The sequence below is a fragment of the Strix uralensis genome, unplaced genomic scaffold (genome assembly GCF_047716275.1).
Source record: "Strix uralensis isolate ZFMK-TIS-50842 unplaced genomic scaffold, bStrUra1 scaffold_251, whole genome shotgun sequence".
In the NCBI taxonomy this organism is placed as follows: domain Eukaryota; kingdom Metazoa; phylum Chordata; class Aves; order Strigiformes; family Strigidae; genus Strix; species Strix uralensis.
The window spans coordinates 38,369-58,923 of NW_027436852.1; positions in this window are offsets into that span (position 1 = coordinate 38,369).

Consider the following 20,555-nt stretch of genomic DNA (forward strand, 5'->3'; position numbering starts at 1 on the left):
TGATTTATTTGCATCCTGGCTGACACAACGCCGGGTTGAGGGAATAGATGTAAAAAAGGATCTTCAGGGGCTTTTAGCTTACGGGGTAGAGCAAGGTTGTTTTATTAATCCACATACAGTTCATGAGTTATCGGAATGGAGAAAATTTGGAGATAAGTTATGGGAATTAACATTGAATGATGATAAGACAGCAAAAAAGTTGGGAAAGTTATGGAGGGTGGTTCATAATGAATTGCTCAGGTATCAGGCTGAAAAAAGAGCTGCACAGAGCGCAATTGCGGCAAAAGAGAAAAACACCAGATATGGGGAGGAGGAAACTAGGTGGCCATTACCGCCTATGTTTCGTGAGCTTGTTTTACCACCTTTACGTTCCGAAGAGACGGGACAGGAAAGCTCAGAACGAGTTCTCCCTACCGCTCCCCTCGCTTCTGCCCTGAGTAGCCCTGACGCGTCCAGCCAGACTGTGACGCCGGAAAGCGAGAATTCTACTCCTGGCTCAGAAGATGGGCTGGGGATAGAGATCGCTAAAGAAAGGTGTCGGGCTTGGAATGCATTGGCACGAGAGGGGTTAGAAAAAGGGGATGAGGAGATGACTCAGATGGCGACAGCAATGGCTTTTCCAGTTCAGTTTCAGCCGAACCCAGCTGGTGGACTAAATGCTACTGTTACGGCATTAGATTGGAAGCTTTTATCACAATTGCGCTCTACAGTGAGTTCTTATGGTGTTACTGGTGAACCGACTCGTCAAATGTTAGATTATCTCTGGAGCACTCAACTTCTTTTACCTGCAGATTGTCGGGGTATAGCAAAGTTAATTTTCTCTCCTAGTCAGTTGTTGTTGTTTAATGCGCATTGGCAAGCGAGAGTGTTAGAATCGATAGCGGTACAGCGGCAAGCAGGAGATCCATTACAAGGGGTTACAATGGATGAATTAATGGGGTTAGGACCTTATGCTAGAGTAGAAGCTCAAGCACTGCTCGGTCCGGATAAAGTGAGAGAGGCAATGAGGTTAGTGAGAGAAGCTATAGAGCAAGTGAAAGAGCCAGGCGGAGTTCCAATGTATATGGGAATTAAGCAAGGGAGAGAAGAAACTTTGGGCAGTTTTGTAGATAAGTTGGTAAATGCAATTGAAAGAGCAAGAGTACCTCTCTACATGCAGGGTGCTCTCTTAAAACAGTGTATTTCACAAAATGGCAATCCTGCTACAAAGAGTTTATTGAATACATTAAGGGCACATTGGACTGTAGAGGAGGCACTTGAAAAAGCGTCATCGGTACCTACTGGACCTCAGGCTTTTCTTGTAGAGGCAATAAAGAAATTAGGGGAAGGAATGAAAGAACAGGCTCAGGCTACTCAAAGTCAGGTTATGGCAGCCCTTGCGCCTCTCCAGACTTCAGCAGCAACAGCAGTTAAAGTGCAAACACCTAAAAAGGGGCAGCTGCGGTGTTACCGATGTGGAGCTCCAGGGCATGTACGAAAGAGTTGTACAGCCAGAAATGTATGGTGTCAAACTTGCCGATCCAACTCCCATAATGAGGAGGCTTGCTGCAGACGGTCGGGAAACTCCACACGGAGCGCGTTCGCCGGCCGCCGCGCAACGACCAAAATTGCAGCCGCAGCGCAGTCCTTCAACCCGCCACCCGGGGAAGTCTCGGGTTGGACCTGGCAGCAGCAGTAGATGTTATTCTGTTAACAAATAATCCTCAAACAATATCTACGAACGTACGAGGACCTATCATTATTAATGGGAGAGCCATGGGAGCTTTATTATTAGGAAGATCATCGGCATCACAATGTGGACTATTTGTTTTACCGGGAGTTATTGATGCAGATTATGAAGGTGAAATCTATATTATGGCATATACACTGAATCCACCAGTAAATATTGCACAGGGACAACGGATTGCACAGCTGGTGCCCCTGCCACAAGTGACTCAAACAATACGACCAATAACTGAGGAGAGTCGCGGAAATAAAGGCTTCGGATCCACAGGAAGCCTGACCCTGCTAACACTGAATCTGAGTACGAGACCTAGGAAGACTGTTCACCTGTCATTTCAAGGTAACGCAATAACTGTGGAAGGGTTGTTAGACACAGGCGCAGATTCCAGCATACTGTCGCCTTCTTCTTGGCCACAAGGCTGGCCGTTACAAGAGCATACCACTACCATCACTGGCGTGGGTGGTTTAACTTTAGCTAATCGAACGCCGCCCCTACAATTAACAATTGAAGGACAAACAGTCACAGCGGTGCTTGCTGTAGTGCAATTACCTCCAGGGGTAAATTGCTTAATTGGAAGAGATGTGTTAGCACAAATGGGAATAGTTTTGACAAACGATCACCATTTATCCTAATGGCCATTGCTTGGACTTTCCTGATCCCTATAACTTGGACATCTGACAATCCAATATGGGTAAAGCAGTGGCCACTAAAAAGGGAAAGTCTTGAGCAAGCACACTTGCTAGTACAAGAACAATATCAGCAAGGACATTTAAGATTATCTACTAGTCCTTGGAATACTCCGATATTTGTCATAAAAAAGAAATCAGGCAAATATCGACTTTTGCATGACCTTAGGGAAGTAAACAAACAAATGGAACCAATGGGGGCTTTACAACCAGGTATGCCGAATCCAGCTATGTTACCTTATGAATGGCCTATATTGATTGTGGACTTAAAAGATTGTTTCTTTACGATTCCGCTTCATGAAAAGGACATGCGCAGATTTGCTTTCACTTTACCGGCAATAAATAGAGAAGGGCCAGGTCAACGGTTTGAATGGACAGTTTTACCGCAAGGAATGAGAAATAGTCCAACTTTATGTCAGATTTTTGTAGATGCAGCCTTACAGCCGTTACGTCAAAAATGGACTAATGTTATAATTTATCACTATATGGATGATATATTATTTGCACAGAAAGAACCATTTACAGAAGCACAGATAAAAGAAATTGTAAACACCCTTGCAAAGCAAAGATTGGTAATTGCACCAGAAAAAATACAAAAAACAGCTCCATGGAAATATTTGGGATTGTCTTTGATGAAACAAATAGTGACACCACAAAAATTGACAATTAATCCTGAAATTTCAACACTGCATGATGCTCAGAAGCTATTAGGAGATTTACAATGGCTAAAACCTATAGTGGGCATCCCAAACGAGCTTTTACAACAATTACGACCACTGTTAAAAGGAAATGATCCTGCACAGGTGGTGTCTTTATCAGCAGACCAGAAGCGAGTGCTACAACAAATTATGGATCGTATTACTTCTGGACAAGTGCGTCGGAGAGACGCTGAGCTCCCCCTGGACATACTTGTGTGGATGGGTTCACAGCATTTGCTCGGAGCTATTACGCAGTCTAAAAAGAAAACGGGGGAGACATGGGTGCTAGAATGGATCACGCCAGCATTACAACAATCAAAATCTCTACTTCAAAAAATTGAGGCACTAGCAAATTTAGTAAAGAAAGGTCGTGTGCGAGTTATTCAAATAAGTGGAAGAGAACCTCAATTCATATACTGTCCAATGCAGAAGGAAACCATGCAGTGGTACCTGGCAAATAGCACAGCATTGCAGGAAGCCATGTTAAATGGGCCAATGATGTTGTCAACTGATCAATTATCTATGGAACCTTTGAGATGGTTAGGACAATTACATTGGATTGAACAGCCAAAAAGACAACAGGCGCCGATTCCGAATGCCATCACAGTTTATACAGATGCAGGAAAGAAATCTCAGACAGCAGCTATAACGTGGCAGGAAGATAATACATGGAAACACGAGATATTAAAAGCCACAGCACAAGACACACTACAAACTTTGGAACTGTTGGCAGTAGTTTGGGCGATGGTTAAGTTTAATGAACCATTGAATATTGTAACTGATTCTATGTATGTAGCAGGAATAGTAGCAAGGATAGAAGATGCAGAAGTCAGGGAAGTACAAAGAACAATTGATTAATCAGGATTAGGAATTTATTTGTGTCTTCACAGATGGCAACCTTCATTAAGATCTTACCCAGCGTGATTGGCCTGTTTTGGACAATATATCAAGCTGAAGGCTGGATGGTTTCACAACCTAAACAAAATGTCTGGGTAACTTTGGCAAACATGACACATCAAGAAACCTTGTGCCTTTCTACTGCGAATCCGGAAAATCCATTCTCCACCTGTTTGGTGGGAGTGCCAGTAGACACATGGCCAATCCCACAAACCCTTCAGGTTTTCTCTCTTTGCAACTCTCCAAAAAATTGTACAGATAATTGGGATGGTGTATACAGTCACCTTCCACAGGTTACGCAAGAACCCCAAGAGCTAGAGTTGCTAGGCTCTGTTATAATGGATGCTTGTGTGTTTTTTAATTACTCCTATAACACCACACGGAGAGGGCAAAATGTGAATGCAACTAATGCTGCTTATCATAATTCAACTGCTTGGTGCAATTATACTTCGACTAACATCTCACGATCTTTTGCTGTTCCTCTTGCATTACCTCCTGGTGTGTTTCTAATCTGTGGAGATCGTGCCTGGGGAGGCGTCCCATCTAAACTGAATGGAGGCCCGTGTAGCCTCGGACGTCTCACGTTATTAACACCAAATGTGTCAATGATTCTGAATATGACTCGAAAACATAAGCGAGTCCCAAGGACCGTTCATCGGTTTGAAAGTTCTTGTCGAGATAACGTTGAATTCTGGAATCCAGGCCAAATCATAACGGCCTCCATATTGGCACCAGGAGTTGGTGTTGCAAATGCCTTAACTACTTTGAATAAGTTGGGATGTTGGCTTAGCAAACAGACTAATGCTACTTCTTTAGCTTTAAGTGGTCTTTTAACTGATGTTGATAGTGTTAGACATGCTACTTTACAGAACAGAGCTGCAATTGATTTTTTGCTTTTAGCACAAGGACATGGATGTGAAGATTTTGAAGGAATGTGTTGCATGAATTTGTCTGACCATTCAGAATCTATTTTCAAAAGCATACAGCAGCTAAAGGATGGTGTCAAACATTTAACAGAAGATGATGGATTAGATTGGTTAACAAGGATGTTTAAAGGTTGGGGACTTTCAGGATGGTTAATATCTCTGATCAAGTCTGTGGGGGTCATGATCTTGGTAATTATGACTGTGCTTTTGATGTTGCCATGTATTGTCAGTCTTCTGCAAAGGGCCCTGCAGAAGACTGCCTCTGCAATATTTTTAGCACAAGTGCAAAAAGAAAACGGGGGAGATGTGGAGCAGTTTGCTAACAACTGGCTACGTGAGAAAGGGCACAGCACCGAGGAACTGCTGACAACGGCGACGTGATGGGAGAATACCGAAAAGTATCAAAGAAGAACAAAGAACAGAAGCAGGACTATGTAGAAGGCCTTGCAGAAATCATAAGGGGAGAGATTGGTATTTAACCTTAGCAACCAATGTATCTAACCTTAGCAACCTATAAGGAGCTTGCTTTTTGCAATATGTATGAACTAATTATTGTGGATATAAAAGAAGTGTGAGTACTAATAAAGTTGAGCCTTTGTGCATTAAATGATGGCTGGGCTCCCTCTGCGTTCTTTCAACATGTCAAAGTTCAGTTGTGGGTTTTTAGCACAGAAATACCCACTAGCTGGGCCATTCTGCTTAGGACGCCGATGAGAGTCGTTTCAGTTATCCCTCAGTACCTCCGGGGACCCCTGTGTACAAGAGCCAAATTGAGGAGGGTCTCCGGGGCTCTGGGCTATCTGGTTTTTCCACTGGGTGTTTCGCTTCCCTTGCTGTGGTGAGGGACGGCTGATCAGCGTTGGGATCGAGGTGTCTGGCAGAAAACCCCACGGCAGCAGCTCTGTGCCTTGGAAAGCAGCAGATACACCGCACATGCTCATTCACCCCCTGCACGGTCAGGTTTTGTCTTGGGTTCAAAAAGCCCAAAGTTTTCTCTCATTAGTGGCTGTAAACAGGGTTCATCACCGCTTCATTTGCCCTGCTGTGGAGTAGATGCCATTGATGGCAGAAGGTCACCCAAGTTCCTAAAAGTTCAGCAGTTCAGCTGTCGTCGGTGTTTTCAGACGTCGTCTGGTGGAGCTGAGCTTTCCCCCTGCTCTCAGGTCCCGTTCCTTTGGAGACCAGCAGTGGTAGGACTGCCTGTTGGAAACGCTCAGACTTGAACCACAACCCACAGGCAGCGGGTGTAGGGATCCCACCACCTGAAGGTATTTAGGAAACAAAGGGGGACAGACCAGGAAGAGGACTTGTGAACTGCCTCTCTTGGCAAGAGCTGTCAGAAAGGTTGTTCTGGACAACTTCATACCTAGAGCCAAATTTTAACAGTGGCATAACCTTTGATGCCAAGAATTTTTGTCCTGTCTGGTTGGGAGTATCGGAGTAGTTCAAAGTAGGTGGGGATAGAGAGAGAAAAGAGACTAGATGAGTTTTAAAAAGTTTTTCAGTGATATTCTGCAGTGTTTGCTGTGGTTTGCATGTCTGCTTTGAATTTCACCCTTTTGCAGAGTCAGATTGTCTAGAGGAATTAAATTCTGATGATTAAATTCCATGTTAAAATGAGTAAACACATTGGGATCCTTTAGCCCTAAATCACAGTGATGTTATATTAGACACTGAAAAGATAATCCAAAAAGTACTCATTTAGTAATATTCTAGAAATTATTTTAGATGCCTGCCTTTTAATGTCCTCTGACATGTACTTTTAAAGTGATTTATCCATGCATTTATAAATTCCTCTTTTGCTTGGAATACAGCAGAACTAGGTCTTTGATATTTAGATCCTCATAATTGTTCTTGGAATTTTTCTGTGGATGAAGATTCTGGCATGGATGATACTTTGTGAAACAGTCCTGTGTCTGGATCTCATTCATCACAGATCTTGAAAATAAGTGTCTCTTGCCTTTCAGATAAAGCTGTGGAATTTTTCAGACGATGAATTTGAACTATAGAGTGTATGTGCATTTAAATATAGGTTCCTTTAAATATGTAGAGCTTATGTAAGTGTCAGATTTTTATACATTTTGTTAATGGTAAGTGCAAATTTTAAATGTATTGCAAGCAGTGGAATATGCACCCTTATATTAAGCTGGGTTTAAATATGACAACACTTGCCAAATAAATTTATTTTGCTGAATTAATTATGTTCTGATCAGGCATCATGAGTGGAAACTGAAGTTATTCCTGTATATTCTTTTTTTTTGGTCAGCTTGCATGTGCTGTTGCTCCTTACAGTGTTTTGCAGGGGTTTATTCAGCAGCTGCCCTGCAGAGAGCACTGAGCAGACCCCATCTGGCGCTGGGGTCCTGGCACTGGGGCGAGGTGTTGGGCAAAGGTAAAGGACAAAGACAGTCTGTGCCAGCTCACAAATCACCAAAGTGCAGCAAAAAAAAAAAAAAGCGGGGGTGGGGAAGAGCAGAGAGGGGTCCTGGACTACACGATGTAATAGATGTTCTGTCTCTGACCTCGATGCCTCTGGTTCTGAAAAGGTCTCATGAGCTGTTTTGAGTCCTGCTGCACTTCAGCAGAACTACTTGCAGTGTGTAAAGTTAAGCACATACATCTATCATGTCAGGTTCTGGGCTTGTCACTTTAACTGGAGAGCGGTTATTGAGGGCAATATTTGCTGTAGATGGGTTGCTGGAATTATAAAGTAGGGGATTGGGTTGTATTAAAGCAACTGAGTTCATGTTAGCAAAGTCTGGCAGTTCTGATGTGGAACCTTTACATTTACATAGTCTTTTGTCTTGGGCCTGACCTAAATCACAAGCATTTAGGGACAAGAAATGAGTTAAGTCTTGTCTCTGTACAGACTAAATCCCTGGCCTCAGCTGAACGTTCCATTAACAGAGCTAGCAGTGGTCATGTCTTTCCTTGAGACTGTCATAAATTGCATTTGTTAATGGCAGATTATATAAATTTCAGCCAAGTCTTTATCAGCACTTGGGCCAGACACCCGGTAAACAGTTGGCCGCAGTTCTGCCCTCTAATAAAATTGTACATGAAACGTGAACTCAGTTTTGTGGTTTAAACACCCATTTTTTTAAATGAGCTGGTTATTCGGCAGTGTAAACCGGTGATGCTGCCCGAAGCCAAAGCAAGCCCTCTGAGATCCATTCGATGAGGATCCGGCCCGTTCCTCCTGGCGGACGAGTCCTGGCTCCTGCCCTGGCCCCCGCAGTGCTTGCGGAGGAGGGAGGATGAGGCCAAGCGCTGCCGCGGAGGCTGCCCCAAGCTGGCGTGCGGGGCCGGCGGCGTGGCTGGGAGGGCGCCCGTCCCGGGGCACCGTGTGCCGCCCTGCTGCCCCTCCTGCGCTGGGGCTGCCTCACGCTCCCGTCTCGGAGAGGAGTTCCCCTTCATATCTGGCTCGCAGTTTCCCCTCAGAAGGACGGGCTGTTTGCTGCCAATTCACCAAGGGAAGTTTCCTGCTGCTGGGGAGAGATTCCCTGCTGGTGCCGTGCCTGTGCAGCAGGAGGGGTGGAGGAGCGCAGCCGGCAGGTGCCCGAGCTCCCAGGGACCTGCTCCCAAAGGAAAGCAAAGTGACCGCACGTGGAGCGTCCCTGTTTGTGAGGGAGACTGGAGCTGCTCGGGCACAGCCAGCGAGAGTAGCCTTTGTGCTATTTTTCTAAGTCTTTTTTTCAAGTGTTTGAAATACTTTTTGACATCTGTTCTTCATTACGCAACAATATAGCTGTCTTTTTAGGAAAAGAGACATTTTTCATTAGTCCTTTCAAAGTTAACAAACACATTTTAAAGTACCCACAATAACTGCAAGGGATTTGCTTTCAGGTGATTTGGCCGTACAGCCGAGTCCAACTACAGTACTCTTCTACGTCTACATTTATCTTCGTCACAACTAAAACCAGGTTTTTATCAGAGTTCCTGGGCTTGACTTTTATTAAAGAAATAATTTGACTTCATCTGGATAGGTGATATGAAACTCTGTCAGGAAATCTAAACCTTGTGGTACTTCACGTACTGAGTTCATCGGCAAAAGAGTTTTGTTTTGTTCTTTGTAGGGACAACATGGTCACCTTGGGGCTTTTCCCTTTCCCATCAAAGGAATCACATGTTTTCTTCTTTCACACCCAAGTGGAAAAATAGGTAAACTTTGAAGGGTTTTTAAGCAAAAATAATACCTAAGAATTTTAAGACAGAGGTGTGCCATACCAAAAACCTGACCTCCGTTTCCCTGTTCACACCACCTGGCATTCGCTGTATTTCTTTCTCTGAAACACCTGAGCTGAGTGCAGGACTTGGGCTGCTTTCAGAAAGCGAGGATGCCGTGAAGGAGAAGCCGAGGGCGCAGTGGCTGTAAGGCTGAGAGCACACAGACACCTAGACTAGCGTCTTCAGTAATTATCGCTACGCCACCAGCATTTTCATGCCAGGGAGTGTTGCACTTTTTCTTGGGCTTTGTGACTTGCACGGGAACCCCAAGTCTGTCAGGGGTTGGAGTCCCTGCAAAGCAGGGAGAGATCGTAGGCTGGGGGATGCTCTGAAGGGTCTCTGAACTCAACAGGCCACACTTCTGTAAGAGAAGGTTCGGGGGGGGTGGGCTGTGTTTTGGTTTGGTGTGTGTTAGGAAATCATTAAGCTTTAAGTAAACAAGGAAGGGGAAGTATTTTCTGTAGATTGCCATTTTGGCATTTCAGTTTTTTCTCGATACTTGCAGTTCTCCACTTTTGTTTTTGTACATGTGGGGGAGATTTTCCAGTCTCTGGGACAATCAGGGAAGGCTTTAACTTTTAAAATATTAATTCCCCTTTTAGCAGTGCTAAAAGCCCATTAAGAAACAAAGAAAAAGCTCTATTTATTGGCAATAATGTAGTTTCCTAAAGCACCCAACCTCTTTTGATCAGGTAAGCTAACCTGGAGCTGTGCGTGCGAGTTGGTGGTGAGAAGGTAACACAGATTTGTCTGTACCTCAGACAACTTCTGCAAGTGTGATCCCAGGGCTTCAACCTGTATTGCTCTGTCTTTTTGGAAGAGAAGAATAAATCAAAGGAACTAGTAAGAATGAAAAGACCCAAGGTCATCTGTAAAAATATGTGGAGGGCAATCTGTAACTAAACAACACCCTGCAAGCTTCAAAAACCTGAGTGGCAGTGTGTCTCTTATCTTTGCGCTACACATCTTCATTTTCAATCCCACGCAGAGTCCAAGCCTTGTTCTGTGTTCTTGACCCGAGAGCAGAAATTGCATGTTTGTATCCGTAACGTGTTTGTTCTGTTTCTCGTTCTGGATAGCGGCCGGGTGAAGTGTTGGAGCTGGGGCTGGGGACATGCTGCCAACAGTTGATACTCTGCGATGCAGGAAAACTACCAAGGTGAGTTTTCTAAAAACTGCTGTTAATTAGAGGTGTAGTAGCTGCGTCACACACAGCTCAGTTACTGAAGATATCTGATGAATTTGATCCTTCTTGTCTTTTCCAGTGTAAGGCAAAAGTCAGAAGAGCAAAGAGAAAGCTCCTGTCCTCGCAGGGCAGAGAAGCTTTAGCTATAAAGAATGTGGCTTCCTCATCCCCATCTGAAGTATTTTGATAAAATGAGAGACAGTGTGTCCGTGGACTTTTATTTCCCCCCTCAGGGCTGCAGGTCTGTACTCTCAAAATATCTGAAGGCTGTCTTCCAGGCACAGGGCTCGGTGTTTGCTCCGTGGAGCAACACAGAGCTACCGCTGTCTGCTCACACTAATTAACTTTCTGAGGGTTTCAGTGTTGTGACCCTAACACATATGGCAGAAAATAAGAGCAGTTTACTCTAAATTTAGAGCACAGCAGGGTGCAGCTGGGATTAAGCAGGACAGTGACCAGAGCAGCAAGACTACAAGCTAGCTCGGTTTGATGTGTTCCCAGCAGTTGGAACAGTATTTGCTTTATTTTATTGTGTTGGCCGCTGCAGTTTCAGAAGAAAGCTTGAGCTCCGGACTCGCTCAAGCCCACAGCGGCTCTGAGCGTGGGGGGCTCGGGGGAGCTCCAGTCTGGGCAGCCCCTCCAGGTGGACTCTGTTCTGGCTGGTCCCGACCCGTCTGCGCGCAGGGAGGCACCTCCTCGCTCAGCCTGCGGGGGACTCCGGGGAGCTCTGTTGCCTTGTTTTCATGTTGCTAGATGCCATTTGGGGTCTCCATCCAAGCACAGTGCTCGTGCAGGATGATTGCCTCAGGGCTGAGCACGAGGGGCTGCCTGCAGTGAGAGCCCCGCCTCAGCCTGCGCTTCTCCACACGCTGCTTTTCCGCTCGGGTATGAAACAGTTTGGTGCAGCCTACGCCGGGTGCGAGACAGACACGGGTATTGGCTTAGGCCTCGTCACTAAGGCTTTCACACTGCTGTGGTTGCCTCCAGAGTTACGTCTGCAGGCTGTAGTGTGGCATCAAACTGCGGTTAAAGATGACAGCACTTGCACTCTTTCAAGGGATGATGTAGCCTCTTTTATAACTGTTTACAGAAATACTTTAGATAGTGTTGCAGTGCGAAGAAATAACTCCACAGTCAGTGTTGTTATTTTTATTAAGCAGCTCATTCTGATGATGATGAGAACATGCAACACATTTGCTTTTTTTTTCACAATGAAAAGAACTATTGTTGCAGTTAGCTCTGCCTCATTAAACCTGCCTCTCCACGTGTCAGTGGCGCTCAGGTCGCAGAGACTAATGCTGCATCGCCGCAGTTAGCCTGCCTCTTTAAACCTGCCTCTCCACGTGTTAGTGGCGCTCAGATCGCAGACTAATGCTGCGGGAGGTTAAGACCTTCACCGGGACATCAGTACAAACACCAATATGATGGATACAAACTGTCCGTTTATTAAACTGTGTATCTTACCTATATACATTCACTAAGTACCTCCTTCGTGGGTGTGCCCTTAACATTACAAGCCTATCCATCACCTTACCTCGTAACAAGGGAGGGCTACAGCTATTCCTTCCGTACATCGCGAGATCTTCCGAGCGCCACTCCGCTATGTCAAACATGCTACTGGCGAGTCACGGACAGGAGGGAGGGAGGGAGGAAGATTTGCCGTTGACTAATTTGATGCTCTAATCAGCTCCACCATTTAAACAATCTTTTCATACATGTATCGGGCCATTTTCAGTACTAAATGGCTCCATTAAATGGTTTTCCAGGTCTTATGCTGGCCAGACAGCGATGAAAGTCAATGGGACTTCAGCCTCCCGAAGAAACGGAGCATCAGTTCTTCTGCCAGGTGCAATATTTCGTTCACCAAAAGCTAAAACCCTTGTTCAGACAACCCAACAAGGTAATGCGAACAAGAGCATAAAGCTTCTCGAATCCTGCTGCTGCAGCCCAAGCCCTGCCCTGGCGGGGCTGCCTTCAGTTCCTGTCAGAAGGCCAGACCAGTGGGGGCGGCGGGCGTGGGGGCCGGGAGCTGCTGCGGGGGAGGTGCACTGTTATGGCAGGGGGGCGTGGGCTGGGGGGCGGGGGGGGGGGGTGGGAGGGGTGGGGAGGGGGGGGTGGGCGGGCACGCTGGGTATCCAAATGTCTCCAGCAGCTGCGGGCATTGGGCCCCGCTCTTGAGACTGCCAGGGCAGCTGTGCAGGTGCGAGGGGCAGCTGCCGGTTTCGAGCCAGTGTCCAGAGGCTGCCGAGGCGTGACTGTGGAGAGAGGAGGCCGCTGAGGCCCTCGGCTGCAGGTGGCACACGGGGACTCTCCTCCCCAGCGCGGCCCACGAACAGCCATCCAAGGACCAGTGGGGCGGGGGGAATCAACTCACTCTTTCCTCCTGCACCGCCGCTGCACCCAGGTACAGCACAGCAGCAGCGCAACTGCTACAGAAGCTGCCGCTGCCACTGCGCTGAGCGCGCAGTACATCTGCAGATCTTGGGGACAGAAGAACCTTGTGGTGCTCTGGGGAAGGGAAACTGTTGGTCTTCTCTCCCCAACAACATCTGTGGAGCAATTCGGGATGTTAGTCCCTCCGGCGCACCACCAGTAAGCTTGCAGCACCCTCCCACCCTTTGGGACATGTCCATCCAAACAAAACTCCAGCAGCCAGGAGGAGAGCACGGTGGGGGAGCGCAGCTGCCTGGCCAGTTGCTGCTTCGAGGGACACGGACAAAAACCATCCCTGCAGCAGGCAGAGCCACCCATCCCTGCCCCTGGGTCAGCTCCCACCCCTGAGGGGACGGAGTCAGGCCTTCTCAAGAGACACTTGAGCCTTGCTCTCCCCTTCGGCCTTTTCCCCAGCATGGGCACTGCCCGCGGCCACTCCCAGGTTTCAGGACGCATCTCCCACTTAGGGACCCCAGCAGGAATGCTCAGTACCTGAGTCTGCTCTGCCACGGTGGTGGTCTTCTCCAGGCTTTGAGATCACTGCCAAAAAGCAGAGACGACAGGTAAAGCCTCCTTGTGGCTGAGGCACAGAGGATGCAGGGGGACAGGGACGTTCCCTCGAAGCCCCTGCCCAGTCTGGCAGTCAGGGCAGTCCCGATGGGTGACGCCGGCTGACCGCAGGGCAGCAATTACCTGGCGTGCTGGGGGCTCGCGTCGTCTCCGTTTCTGTGGCAGAAGCTGGCAGGGAGCCACTGCTTCCTTCTGGAAACACTGCCTCCTGCACAGCCTCTTGGTCCGTCCCTTGAGGAAGCAAGCGGGACAGTTGGGTCAGATGGAGACACTCCCCGTCGGGGAGATGATGCCTTCAGGAGGCCACACTGCTCAAAGGCATCGATCAGGTTTAGAAAAATCTGCCTGCTGACATCTGCACAAACCAGCGCTGAGCCGTCACGGTACAACGGGGGCAGCAGCTGCCCTTGGGACTTGGCTTGAGCCACAATTGGCAGCAGAGGCTCTGCACCAGCTTTGGGGCTCGCCAGCTGCGAGGCTCTGCTTGACCCCTTCCCACTGTCCCAGGCCACAGTGTCTCCAGACGTGGATCTAAAAGCTCCAGCTGTCTCATGGCTAAGGCTGAGTGAAAGAAATACACCCACCGTGTCCTCTCTCCAGTTGCTCCAGGGTTTGCTTCAGGATGTCCGAGGGCTCCGGGGACTTTTTCCCTCCTTCAGCAGGGTTCTTTGCTGTTGGAGGACCTTAACAGAAAGTATTGGGCTCAATTTCCCGTGAATAAATTACAGAACAGCAGCACACAGCCCGTGAGGGCAGCAGAGACAGACTGCTCACCCCTGCGACGCCAGCCGGACTCTGGCGCCGGATGCAGCGGAGGAGCTGGGAAAGCCCTCCCTGCGGGCACATCTGTAACCAAACACCCAGAGAAGCTCCCGTCATCTCCTCTGATCTACATCGGCAGAACCCAACCACCAAAGCGGCAAGGGGACCACGCAAGGAGAGGGCACCCATGGGCAGGTCTCCCACCTCACACCCGCAGAGGCGCCCGGCTGGCTGACCTTTGGGCTTTGAGCTGGCAGCTGTCACAGGGAGGAAAAAAAAGCCAGGACATACCCACGCCATCTCCTGCAGGCTCGGTCCTGGGACCCGGCCGGGAAGCTGCGTCACCTTCGCCTATGGGCACGGCTGCAAAGAAGCGCACGACAGATCAGCTCCCGTGACACCGGCTCAAGGTACTTCCTCAGAGCGGAGTGGCAGCGAGTGCAAGCCAAGGACGGGCTTCCTCCGCGGCACTCCCCTCTCCCATCCCCTCAGGAGCACGGTGCAGAGAGTTACCACGCGCCTGAGGTGGCAGCGTGCTGGGACGAACGAACTGTGCGTGGAGCTGCCGGGAGAAAGGGCTCCCTGGAGCTCACACCAGCTCTGAACTCAGCCCCAACAAGCCCGCTGGTGTGGCAGCCAACACCAGGAACAGCTCAGGCTCCCAGGGGCCGGCAAAAACAGCTTCGCAAGGGAAAGCGCCCCGGGGCACATCACTGAGCCCAACCCCTTCCCTCTCCACTCTTCTGCCCGGCTGCGCATCGGCCACAGAAGGAGCAACTTGCATTTCACAGGAAAGAAGACAAAAAGGTAGATGCTCCCTCCTCCCACTGACTTACCTCTGGGACTGCTCTCAGGGTCCAGGACAGGAACAGATGAAGACATTGGGAAGCCATCAACTGTGAGAGGATCTGAAGGGAAATTGCACCTGAATAAGCTCTTGCTACCTTGTCAGCGTTTACTCTTTCAAGGAAAGGGACATTGAGAACTTACCTCCAGGATGCCCCAAGGACTCCAAACCAAGATCCAGCAGAGAAGCTGGATAACCACTGCCCCCAGCCTCATCTAGAAGCAAGCAGAGATGAGAATCATTGCCACTGCATGCTGGGACCCACTTCTGCCTTAGGGAACTGCAGGCACGGGAGGGGGCTCAGGTAACCACGTGGGGGCCAGACAAAGGTGGAGGCTGTCAAAGCCACAGAGGGGCCTGGTGAGCTCTTGGCTGGCACTCGGCAGCTCTCCACACACTCCTTCCGGGCCATGTCCAATGCCCCTTGAGGAGCAGATGGACCAACATACGGTTCCTGGGGGCTTTCTTACTGGGAGAGCTCTCGCAGCCAGAGACAAAGCCCTCGCTGAAGGGGGGAGGGAAGAAGCCACCATCCACGCTTCTCAGGGAGAAGAGCCTGCTGGCCCATGAAAAGCTGCACCAGTGGCCACTCGCTTACCTGCTCCCCGCGTTCGCCACGGAGCAGCCTGGGCAGCCCTGGTGTGCAGGGCCACCAGGAGGAGGAGGAGGAGGAGGAGGTGGCGGGCGAGGGCCATGGCTTCCTGCGCTCGCACCATGCTGCTGCTGCTGCTGCAGTGAGGACTGGTGGCTGAGCAGTCAGTAATTATACCCAGCGTGTCACCACGGGGGTCTGTGACCTCACAGTCCTGCTCTGATGTCACGGCCCCACTGTGACCTCACGGCCGGGGCGAGGCTGTGTGGGGACGGCTCTCGGAGTGCTCGAGGAGAGCCGCTGGAGCAATGCCGGGGGAGCTGCCCCCAGGGAGGGGAGCTCGTCCCCTCGGGCAGCTCTGTCCTGTTTTCCAGGCACTGTCACAGGAGCAGCGAGGAGCTCACAGCCCCCAGAGCAGCAGGAAAGCACAGCCAAGGGATGTCTGACCTCCTCGGGTGCTGCTGCCAACAGCTCATGAAGCTGATGGAGTGATTTTAGCCTTGAGACAAGTGCAAGATCCCCTCCTGTAGGCAGCTTCCAGGCTGGAGCCCAGTTTGGCACCTTGGGAGACCCCAGGAATGGGCTGCCCAGGGCAGTGGTGGAGTCCCCATCCCTGGAGGTGTTTAAGAGTAGGGTCGACATAGTGCTGAGGGGTGTGGTGGAGTTGAGAACTGTTAATGTTGGGTTAATGGTTGGACTGGATGATCTTCAAGGTCTTTTCCAAACTAAACGATTCTGTGATAAGTCATTGAGATTCAGCCTCAAAGGAGATATTTGAATTAGGAACCTGTCTCTTCTGAAGTCAGGGAAGTTGACTTTGTTCATCTGTCTTCTTACATAATCATTGCACAGTGCTTGAGTGCTAATAAAACAGCCAAATTACATTTTAATCGCTTAAATGTAGTTGTAAAAGTGTATTTGTACCCTTTATTCTTTGGTTTGGGTGTGAAACGTAAACTTTCCTATGCCTCTGAAACAAATACAGATATAAGTGAACCCTGCATGATAGAAATTTGTGTCGCTGCTTTCATTTTTTCTCCTCACAACTGTTTTTCTCTGTGTGCTGTATGTCAGCAACTGTTGTCACCTTGAACTCTATTTTCAGTCCCTTTTTTTTGAAGTTTATCCTTTCCCAGTGTCTCAGTGACTCCTTAAGAATAAGTAGACCTGTGTGCCTTCATGTTTCCCAACTAAAGTCTCCATCTTTGAAGTTGATCCTTTGCTAACTTTATCTGTCTCTTGGATGTTAATCATAAGCAGATAATTTTATGGCCTTCTCTTTATATGCCTTAGTTACCTGAGTGCTTGTCTTTCCTTGGGTTTATTTTCTTCTGTAACTCTGTCCCATAAGCCTTCAGCCTTTTGGCCAGGAGTTAAGACCCTTTTTTGTGCCTGATTTCAACCTCTTCTACCTTTGCAACATGTGATTCCTTTTCCTCCTTATAAAAGTTGGGATAACAAAAGATGTGCCACCATATATAGTTTAAAGACATTCACTGGGAGGTTTATGGACCTTTTTCAAATCCTTAGCTTTCCCAGACTAGTTTCTGCTTCATACTTTTTGCTGTACCTCTGTCTGTCTAGTTACTACTGACTGCTCTGTTCTTGTCCTGTGTCCCTCCCATCTCCCTTGAGTGGATTGCCCTTGTATTTTTTAATCCGTATGGACTACTTCTCATACCATGCTTGTTCTGTTGATCTTACTTTAAGTGAGAGCTTACTGCTTTATCTAGATTTGAGAAGGCCGTGAAACTCCTTAAATCAAGCCCTATATTGTTATTAAAAACCCTGTAAGCAGGTGACTCTCTAGCTTTTAAGTAGTCTTAGGTTATGGATAGAATTTTCAAAGGAATATATGGAAGAGTTAGAGGTTAATCCCTGTACTTTCCAAAAAAGTAGAAAAATACATTAAATAGAAAAGTAGAAAACAAAGCAGTGGAGTTACTGTTGGTCAGATGAATTTGGGTTGTTTTGTCAAGGGAAAAAGAAACCTAAAGAATAAATCCCTCTTTATTGGTTATACTTGTGTATTAATGATTTGCCTGCTTAGCAGAAGTAACTGTTAAAGCATGGGGCTAAATTACTAGAGTTATATTTATTATGAGCTTAGTGTATCCTGTTTACTGTGCAGGCAGCCTTTGGAGTCGGATGAGCATTTGAGGTGAGCTGGGGCGGTAGCGAGGAGGAGCAGTGGCAGGTGACTTGTCAGAAGCACAATGGTGATTTTGTATGTCTTGGTATGTTAGGTACCACAAGCGATGATGGCCACAGCGTCTGACTCGAACGAGGAGGCGAGCGGTGCGTCTGAAGGGGGTGTCGTGGAAGAGGTTGGCATTGGCCAACATGATGGTGGCCGCTCGCACTCTTTGTGGGTGTTCTGCAGATGTTGCAGAGGAACCCAGTGACTTGGGAACATCCCAGTTAGCCCACGTGGTTGTTGTGCAAGATGACTCTGGCCCCTGGCCCTCTGAAAGTGAAGTTGAGGGTCCAGGGCTGGGAAGGATCTGGGAGGAAGGGACAGGATTGGGAATTGCAGGGAGGCCTTTTCATGTTGGCATAGGGGAGAGGACTGTCTGGGAACAGTGCCCTTTGTGTTCATAAAGGGAGAGAGTTACTTTAGCACCAGAGTACCGTGTGCTGGGCAGGGCAGTTCCAGCCTGTGTCTGTGTCATTGTGTAGTTTGTGTCTTCTGCATTCTGCATCTTATACCATGCCATCCTCAGGTCTTGATCTCTCTGTAGCTCTTTGTGATCAGCAGGCATCTCAGTAGCCCAAGAGTCTCGAGTACATCGCCTCATCAGCATAGCACCTGCTGAGCCCTTCTTGTCTTGCAATTATAACCTGAAGCATGGATCCATCTGGTGCATGTTGCATTGAGGATGTTCTTGAGCAGTTGTCTCCCACAGTGGCAAGGTAGATGGCACCTGCAGCTGTGCTTTTGAGAGTTGTTTTGGCATGTGGTAGTCTTCTGGGGTTTCATCCCCACATCTGAAGTCTTAAAGCCCAGCTTCTCACATATCCATCAGTCTGGTTTCAATGGTAACTTTGTCTCACAGGCTGTAGCGGTCACCTCTCATTTCAGGGCTGCTTCAATGCATCTGTGCCATCATGGTGCCGTAGGGCTTCTCTGCTGGCAGCATCTTCCCTACGGTTGTCGTTTTTCTCGCTTGTGGTCCTCTTGTGTCTGACAGTCACTTCACTTGTGGTGTCTGCATTCGGTGTGTGTCTGTGTCAGGGTTGGACCTGTCCTGCCCAGGAGTTTAGCCATAGTAAAGACAAGGGTGAAGGGAAGCTGCTACAAGTATACTTGAAACTGCTAATGTACAGGGACCTGTAATATAAGACATTTAGTTTTAACGATAGACATCACTGGTATTTTACTATTTTTCCTGTATTTTTTCTGTATTTTACTGTAATGTATATATTTTCATTTATACTTCTTCCTAACTACCCTGTCTACTCATTACCCACTTGTAAGATGTTTTGAAACCCTTAACTCCTTGCCTAGTAAAGACAGACCTTGGACAGTCTGAAAAACTCCCTGAGTACATCCCTAATAGCAAGAAACTAAAGAAAACAAGGGCCTAAGAAGATGCCAGTATTGAGATAAGTGCTGAAAGCTGGAACAAACAGGAGCTGAAGGATGGATGAAGTAACTCTATGACCATCCATGGACACTAGAAACCTGAAGTTCACTAACGGACAGTGTGAGAGAGGCTATGTCGACCCCTAAGGAGGGGAGAAGACCCTCACTCTATTTTTACTATGCATGCTCAGACTATGTAAATGAATTCGAAGAATCCATTAGCATAAGACTGCCTTTTCTAAGAAATCTAATGCATATGTATGCTTTTTGTGTATATTAGTCAGAGTTTTATGAGTGCAGCACTTATGGTGGAGCGATCCCCAGTGCTGCTCAGCACTGTGAAAAAGAATACCTGCTTAACAGTTCTACTCAATTCTGACTGTTGAGTGAAGCTCTTTGTTTCAAGGGGAGAACAGACTTGTAGTTGTGTAGTAACACATTGATCTGCCCAGATGCCTTACGGTCCATCTCTGGACAAGTAGCTGTAGACAGCCGCCACAGTTATTTCCCTTGTGTTTGGCAGGTGCTGGAGGGTGGACTCTGGCTTGCTGGGAGTGGCAGTTTGTGCAGTAGTTGAGTGGGTTGAATGAGCCTTAGCTTGTATGTGGGGCTGTGTGTTTAGGGTTTAGGGTTTGGGCTTAGGGTTAGGTCTTAGAATTAAGGGTTAGGGGTTATGGTAATGGGTTATGTTTTAGGGGTTAGAGGATAGGTGTTTGCGTTAGGGATTAGGGGTTAGGATGAGGGTTAGTGGTTGGTGTTAGGGATTGAGGTTAGGGTTTAGGGTTAGGAATTAGGGGTTAGGTTTAGGGTTAGTGTTTAGGCTTAGGGGTTAGGCTTAGGGGTTATGGTTAGCGTTTAGGCTTGGGGCTATATCTGCGAGCAGATGGCCACAGCACTGGCCATTAGCTCAGGTAACTCAAGCGCTTTTCAGGGTTGGTGGTCATGCTGTAATGTTTCAAAGCAAAGATCTCATTCATGTAAGGGGCCCAGAAAACTGGGTAGCAAATATTCATCCATTTATATTGGAAACCCCTATTACATCATGGGGTCGTGACTGTATGGCTCGATGGGGAACTCAAATTGGATCAAATTTGTTTTAAGGGCCACTGCAGCGCAACCCACCCCTAAACCCACCCTGAAACTAACCTGGAAAACAGAATCACCTGTGTGGGTGGATCAGTGGCCCTTGCCAATGGAAAATTTATGCCACCTTAATGATTTAGTTCATGAACAGTTAAGTACAGGACATATCGTACCTACCACCAGTCTTTGGAATTCCCCGGTGTTTGTTATTTTAAAGAAAAGTGGTAAATGGCAATGTTTACATGATCTCTGATGCATTAATGATGCCATGGAGGATATGGGTACATTACAGCCAGGAATGCCCTCCCCAGAAATGATTCTCCAAAACTGGCATCTTGT